This window comes from Mus pahari, chromosome 6 (genome assembly GCF_900095145.1).
Source record: "Mus pahari chromosome 6, PAHARI_EIJ_v1.1, whole genome shotgun sequence".
In the NCBI taxonomy this organism is placed as follows: Eukaryota; Metazoa; Chordata; class Mammalia; order Rodentia; family Muridae; genus Mus; species Mus pahari.
Window position 1 is genome coordinate 84,079,737 of NC_034595.1, and position 7,843 is coordinate 84,087,579.

Sequence of the window (7,843 nt, forward strand, 5' to 3'; positions counted from 1 at the left end):
GCCTGCCTCTGCCTCCCGAGTGCTAGGGTTAAAGGTGTGCACCACCATGCCCGGCCACTTTTCCACAAGAATATTGCTCTGGCTGGATCACAGTGACCAGAGTGAAAGAAGCAGTCATCCAGCACCCTTAGGACCATCCTGGCCTGCTAAGGGGATGAGAGGAAAAGAAAAGCCATTTTCAGGGGACAAGATGTCACAGAGTAAGAAATACAGAAATAGATGCTAAATGGTGTAGATTTGAGTTCTGTGGTCTTTTCCAATTAGCTGGTGGCTGTGGGAAAATTGTTTCAAGTATTCAGGATGTTGTATGTGTGTGTGCATGTTGTATGTGAGGATGGATCAGTGCAGGCTAGAGAATCACCTCAGGCAACTTTTACCTTGGCTTTTGTAACCGGCTCTCTCATAGGCCTAGTCTGGAGGAGCAGGCTAGGCCAGGTTGGGTCTGTGAGCACTAGAGCTCTGCCTGTCTCTGCCTCCCCAGCGCTGCGAAGTCTGTATGATCGGGCCTGTTAGGCTTTGTCTGGGATCTGAGTTCTCAAACACTGGTCCTCATTCTTTCAAAGCAGCGCTTTACTGACTGAGCCGTGTAGTGTCCTCTCCCCCACCCCACTCCCTCACATCGTGCACCCTTTTTGAAAGGAAGCAAAGAGCGAGGCAGTAACAGAGCCTGCCTAAGATCCATTCTTCCGCAAGAGGCCAATCAGTACCTGCTCTACAGAGATGCTCTAGTATACTAAATGTGCTAAACTGGACTTGTCCCGTTGTCACCCAGCCGCAGCATTTTGTATTCTATAAGCCACCTGGGAGTGTATTCTCAAACTGACCACCTTCATGGACTGGGAGATCTACGTGCCAGGGCCTACTGTATCTATTTTGTAGAACAAAGTGAGAACTAGGTAGGCAGTTGTCCGAAGTTGCAGAGTGAAAAGACAGGTGTTTGGCTCACCTGACAGTGGCCTCTCAGAACTGGCTCCCAATCTCAGGATACCAGCTTCACCCGAATACCTATCCTTTGGGGTGAGCTGAAGCCTATGACTCACTCTCCCCCACCCGACTTTCGGTCCCGCTTGGGACAAGGCGTGAAGGGACAGAACGATCTGCCACTTGAGGGGTGTCCACAGAAAGTTCATAGGCTCGACCTGTTCCTTACACAAAAAACAGGCTGGCTCTCTGGACTCTAATAAAAATAAATCGTGTTGCAACACATGCTAGTCGAGGTCTTTCCCTGTCTTAGCAGATATTTTTGTACTTAAACTTGGGCGTCGATCTACCTTTATTCCCATCTCCACTTCACTTGGTTTGCCCTCGCCTCTGTTTACTCCGATTGCGGAAGTCGCTCGGGTGGAGTTCCCGGGACACTACCTTTGAATACGTCTTTTGCGTACTTATTTAATTGGCATTGGATTCAGACCAATGGGATAGCTGGGGGCGCCGGGCGGGTGGGGCAGGGAGCCAATCAGAACGGTTGGCGGGGTGTGGCTGCGTCCCGGGGCGGGGAAATCGCGTAATGGCGGACTCAGGCCGGTGGAGTGCGGCTGGGGGCGTAGCGCGCTGAGGGGGGCGTCCGGCTGTGTAGCAGCCCGCGAAGCAGTGGGCTGGAGCGTTCTCCGTGGGGACACGGACCGGCTGCCCAGCCCTTCATGTCGCTGAGGGCGACTGCGCGAGGTCAGGTGAGCAACAAGTCCCCCTGGGCGCGCCCGGCTGTGAGACGCGAGCGCCGGCCGGGCCACCCCTGCAGGGTCGGGGGGCACCCGGTGTCCGCTCTGACGGTCGCTGTTACGGCTCGCGTGTTGTCAGCGCCGTGGCGACACCTCAGGGGTGGTGGTGACTCAGAGTGCCCTTCGGAGACTAGGGAGGGTCGGCGAAAGTGGCCCTGCCACCAACCCACTGTGTGCTCTTGAGCAAGTCACTTCCGTCTTCGGGCCTCAGTTTACCATTTGTAAATAGACTTTCACCGAAGCCTGTGAATTGGGTCTCAGCAAACTCCCCGAGCTCCTGGACAAGTTCTTCTCCAGGCTGAGCCTCAGTTTCCATATTTGGACCATAAAGTAATTGAGGTGCTCTTTGGGGACGCAGGCTGCTAGGCTGGGGGTAGGACATTGTGGAGAAGTGTGTGACCGCGCGCACATGTGCACAGAATGAGCCCTAGAGAAAGGAGCCTTGGCTTACGGGCCACTTGTACCAACGCATGGGTGTTACCCAGATCGTGACGGGGTAGGGCTAAGTCCTGTGGTCCTCTGAGATGAGGAAATGTTATACAGTCGTTCATAGATTCAGAAATGATGAGGAAATTCTTGGGGCCTTTGGGGTTACTCTTGGCGTTTAAGCCCAGCACTGAAGAGGAAGAAAGCCAAGGAAAATGTTAATGGTTGTCCTACTATGTGCCAAACCTTAGGTATAAGTGCTTGTTTAGTTTTTCCAGCTGTCCTTGTAAGTTTACTGGTGAGAAAGTCTCACGTATGTTTCAGAGAAGTAACTTGCTCAGGGTGACACCGGAATGTGTGGCGCTTACCAAAGTGAGGGTGTTTCCTCTGGGAAGCACCGGGGCAGGGATAAGTTAGCGTTCTCTTAAAAAAAAAAAGTTTGCTTTGTCATAAATGGAGGGAGGGGTCTAGCCCGGAGAGTTGACTTCTCTTTTGGTGTGGAGACAGGATAGGTCTTGAGCTTAGGATTATTAATTATAAGTCCATCTCCTTTTCTTGCTTTGTGACTAAGGAAGGGCCAGTTCTAAGTGTTAAAAGTCACTTTGAAGTGTGTCAGAACAGCAGAGGATTCAGTTTGAGTCTCAGGCAGGTGTCCTGCAGAAGGAACTTCATCAACGTTTGGTGTATAGAGACTTGAGTTTGACTCCAGGTGGGTGACGTCATCAGAGTGTCTCTCCTCTGTAAAAAGGCTACATTTTATTGGGAGGGAGAATTTACCCATCTGTTGTATAGTTTCTTTGGGTTCCTTGGGGCTGAAGTTTCAATGGCCTGCCTGTGTTCAAGTGTAGCCTTCCTTTCTTTGTTCTTTCCTTATCTTGGAGATGAGTGAAGGCAGTGGACTTTGAGTAGGAGTAGCTGGGTACCTTAGCCCATAAGTTTTCCAAACCGCCAGACCTTTGGGTTAATCAAAATAGCAGGGCCAGCTGTGGGCATTGTTCTCATGTGTCAGTGTAGGGAGGAAAATCGGAGGAGGAAGTTGCTGAGAAAGAGGGCGTTTCTTAGCTGTGGAGCCAATATGTATTTTCTTTGTTTGAAATTCTAAAAGCAGCAAAGCAGCAGCTAAAGGAGGAAGGAAGAAAGACTTGTAAGCCTGCTTCCTGTCAGGGAGCCGTAAGGACAGTCCCCGGCCCTGTGGGAGGCACCGCTTGCCCAGAAAAAGGCAGTTGAGTTGCCTGGACTTTGAGAACAGTCTTCTAGATTTTAGAACCTAGAATGAAGTAACTTTAGGTCTTAAATCTTCCAGGGTAAACGATTAAGGGACTCTTTATTGAGTCATCACCACTGGTTCGTTGTTCCCATCATACTTCCCAGGCTTTGTCTGAGTTTTTAACTGTGATTAAAAACTCTGGGTTTTAACATAATCTGACTTTACTACTAGAGGGTGCAGAGCCACCAGCACTTGAAAAATATGTTTGCCCATTTATTTATACCCATATTGTCATTTTCTTTTTAATGTTGGTATTTATTTATTTATTTATTTATTTATTTTTGTTGAGTCTGGGTCTTCCTAAGTAACTTAGGCTTACCTTGATCCCAGTATCTTCCTGCATCAGACTCCCAAATGGTGGGATTACAGACGTCAAGCATTAGCATACTCCACTTGGTTTTTGACATTTAAGGTTTTTTTTGTTTTTTAAATGGTTGTGAATCATTTCTCACTTACATAGTGACTTATGACCTCTGCCCGAGCAACAAGTGCTCTTACCTGCTGAGCCATCTCTTTAGCCCCTTGTGCCTTTTTTTTAAATTTTATTTTCAATTTTTTTTTTTTTTTTTTTTGTCAGTATGAGCATTTATCTTTGTGTGAATGTGTGTGACTCTAGTTTCAGAGGATCTGATTTCCTCTTCTGATGTCAGGCAGCCAGCATGTGCACTGCACACGCACACTGCACATGCATACATGCAAGCAAGATACTCAGACAGTAAATATTGTACAGCAAAGTTGATTTCAGTGTCTGAAAATAGTGTTGTGTAGAAAACTTTTTTTCCTGTGATGTAAACCTTTTACTTTAATTAAAATGTAGTCAGTGGGCATTTTCTCTTAGATGCTGAAGTATGCCTTTTAGTGCTCTCCCTCTGTACTTGTTTTCATAAAGCAAAATGACCCTCACCCCACCTTTGTCTGTTTGTGGTTCTGCTAAGCAGACACACTTTACAGCTGAATTACATCACCATCCCTCTCTGCCCCCCCCCATTTATAAATAATAATTTGTAGGTTGTTTGCTCTTTATTTTTTGTAAACTCAAAGATTGGTGTTTGCAGGACTTGAGAGCTGATTTTCCTTCAGGGTGATGCTCAGTGTAACATGGGATAATCGCTAGTAGATAGAATCTGGGTCAAATTTTTTCTTTTTTCTTTTTTCCTTTCTGGTTTTTTTTTTTTTTTTTTTTTTTTGGTGTTTTGAGACAAGGTTTCTTATAGTACAGGCTTGCCTGGAATTAATTATGTAGCTGAGGATGAATTTGAAGTCTTTTTGTTTGTTTGTTTTATTTTAAAAAGATTCATGTGTTTGGGTGTTTTGTTTGCATGCATGTTTGTGCCTGGTGACATGGATCCCTGGGAACTAGAGCTGCAAACAGTTGAGCTGCCATCTGGGTGCTGGGAACTGAACCCAGGTCCTCTAGAGGAAGGAACATCTAGTGCTACTAACTGCTGAGCTATTTCTTCAGCCCCAACCTTGAACTCTTTTTTTGTTTGTTTGTTTGTTTGTTTTTTTGAGACAGGGTTTCTCTGTGTAGCCCTGGCTGTTCTAGAACTCACTCTGTAGACCAGGTTGGCCTCAAACTCAGAAATCTACCTGCCCCTGCCTCCCAAGTGCTGGAAATAAAGGCATGTGCCACCACCACCTGGCTCTATGCCACTTTCCCCAAATAAACACAGGGTGTTTCTACATTGCTCTAGCCCCTTTTAGCTCCCAAATAAAACAGAGACCTTTTTTTTTTTTTTTTTTTTTTTTTTTTTTTTTAGACAGGGGAGTTTCTATGTGTAGTCCTGGCTGTCCTGGAACTCACTTTGTAGACCAGGCTGGCCTTGAACTCAGAAATCCGCCTGCCTCTGCTTCCCAAGTGCTGGGAAAGTACTATTGAAAGTAATTGTAAAATAGTGAACTAGTATGTTACATGCTAAGATATGCTTGTGATTCTGCATAAATCATCTTAGCACTTGGGAGTTCAAGGATAGCCTGGTCTACAGAGTGAGTGCCAGGACAGGCAGGGCTACACAAACTATGTCTTGAAAAACAAACCAACAAACCAACAAACCAACACTACCACCACCACAAACTCAAGCCAGGTTAACTGTGTCTTATATTTTTTTTGTGTTTGTAATTCCTAAAGACCAGAGCTTCAGACTGGTCATATCAGGATTTTTCATGAAAAATGTGCTTATTAAATGGCATAGCAGCTCTGATGTCAATACTTAATCAGGTTAAGAATTGTTTATCTCAGGCTGGAGAGATGACTCAGTGGTTGGGAGCACTGACTGCTCTTCCAGAGGTCCTGAGTTCAATTTCCAGCAACCACATGGTGGCTCACAACCATTTGTAATGAGATCTGATGCCCTCTTCTGGTGTGTCTGAACAGAATGACAGTGTACTCACATACATAAAATAAATACAAAAAAAAAAATTGTTTATCTTTCTAGCTTAATGTTTGAGGGCACTGACTGCTCTTCCCAGAGGACCTGGGTTCAAATCCCAGCACTACATGGCAGCTCACAACTGTCTGTTACTCCAAGATCTGACACCTTCACATAGCCATGCATGCAGGCAAAACACCAATGCATATAAAATAAAGGCAAATAAATTCTCTGTCGTTTAGTGTGTGTGTGTGTGTGTGTGTGTGTGTGTGTGTGTGAGAGAGAGAGAGAGAGAGAGAGAGAGAGAGAGAGAGAGAGAGAGATTGAGAGAGATTGAGAGAGATGCAATGCATGTGTGCCACAGAAGGTGTGGAGGTCAGAGGATTACTTAAGGAGGTCAGTTCTCTCCTTTCATCTGGTATCCAGGGGTTGAACTCAAGGTTGTCAGGTTTGAAGTTTTTAACTTGTTGAGCCTATTGATACAGCATTGATATAATACATTGTTATTGCTCAATAATATTTTTTGGTGAGTTGAGTATGTTAAAAGATGGTTCAGACCTGGCAGTGGTGGCACACACTTTTTAATCCTAGTACCTGGGAGGCAGAGGCAAATGGATCTCTGAGTTCAGGGACAGCCTGGTCTACAAAGTGAGTTCCAGGATAGCCCGTGCCACAGAGGAACCCTGCTTCCAAAAACAACAACATTTGCTTGCTGACTGATTTTGAGTGCTGGGATTGCAGATGTGGACCACCATGCCTGGCCAGCTGAAGCTTATTTTTACTGGCCTTGGTTGAGTGGGGTGACAAGTGATAATTGGAATAGGTAGAAATGCATAATTTTGGGGGATTTGGATTAGGGAGGAAGACTCCTGGGCACCAGTGATGCCAAAAGGAGACATGGAAAGTTGTAGGTTGAGGGCTGGAGAGATAGTTCAGTGGTTAATTATTGTTCTTACAGAGGAACGGAGTTTAACTCCCAGCACCCAAACATCAGGTGGCTTACAGCCAGCTCCAGGGGACTGTGATCTCCGGTCTCTAGGCACCTGCACTTACGTGTACATACCCACAAACAAATAGACACATATGCATAGTTTAAAATGATAAAAATAAAATTAAAAAAATAGGAGAAAGTTGTAGTTTGAATGGGTCTCCAGCATAACATGAGAAAGACTTGATGGTCCATTGCTTTTGGTTGACTAAAGGATTGAAAGGTTCCTTAGCGAAGGAGGCTATGCCATTGGACGCTTTAAAGCTGATCTCAGCAATTCTCGGCTTTAGGAAAGGCTCGCTGATACCCGCCCCCCTCTGTCAAACAGTTAATCAAAACTTAGACAACAGAAACTATTTAATCCTGAGAACCGGGTAGAGCATACCAATTAGTTCTCTAATACTAAATGGTCAGCTCTGAGAAATATCCAAACAGGTAACATTGCAACACACACTGACACACATATACACACAAAAATAGAGGGGAAAAGGCCATGAATTCAAAAGGGAGCAAAGCACAAGTAGATACATTGAAGGTTTGGAGGGAGGAAAGGAACGGGACATCCCAAGTCAGACAAGTTAGAAAATTCCTTTCCCTTACTGTGAGCTGCTGCTGCTTTTTTTCTTCCTTTTCCTCCTCCTCTTCTTCTTTTTCCAAGATAGGTTTTTCTGTAGCCTCAGGTATCCTGGAACTCAGAGAGATTCTATTGCAAGTGTCTCCCAAGTGCTGTGATCAAAGACATGTGTCATCACACCTAGCTTACTATGTGCTTCTTAAGGACAAGACTTAATGTTATTTTCTTTCTTTTTCTTTCTCTCTCTCTCTCTCTCTCTCTCTCTCTCTCTCTCTCTCTCTCTCTCTCTCTCTCTCTTTCTCTCTCTCAATGGAAATGAACCTAGGACCTCATATATGCTAGGCAAGTGCCACACTATTGAGCCACATCTCCAGCCTTTTAATTTTTTATTTTTCTCGATACAGGATCTCACTATGTAGCTCTGACGTTTCTGGAACTCACTATCTAGACCAGGCTGGCCTCAAGTACTGCCTGCCTCTGTCTCCCAAGTGCTGGGATTTT

The 7,843-nt window shown here is 45.4% G+C and overlaps 1 protein-coding gene across 2 annotated transcripts in view; it reads left to right on the forward strand.

Moving 5' to 3' along the window:
- Nucleotides 1-1,494: 1,494 nt before the first annotated feature.
- The window catches only part of Wasf2 (WASP family member 2), a 62,636-nt gene continuing 56,287 nt past the window's right edge, over nt 1,495-7,843 (forward strand). The window contains exon 1 of one of the 2 annotated variants that reach the window (XM_021200006.1): nt 1,495-1,670. The gene's annotated coding sequence lies outside the window, so the exon portion shown is untranslated. The remainder of the gene's footprint in view (nt 1,671-7,843) is intronic. The other variant, XM_029539649.1, reaches the window with a different exon arrangement.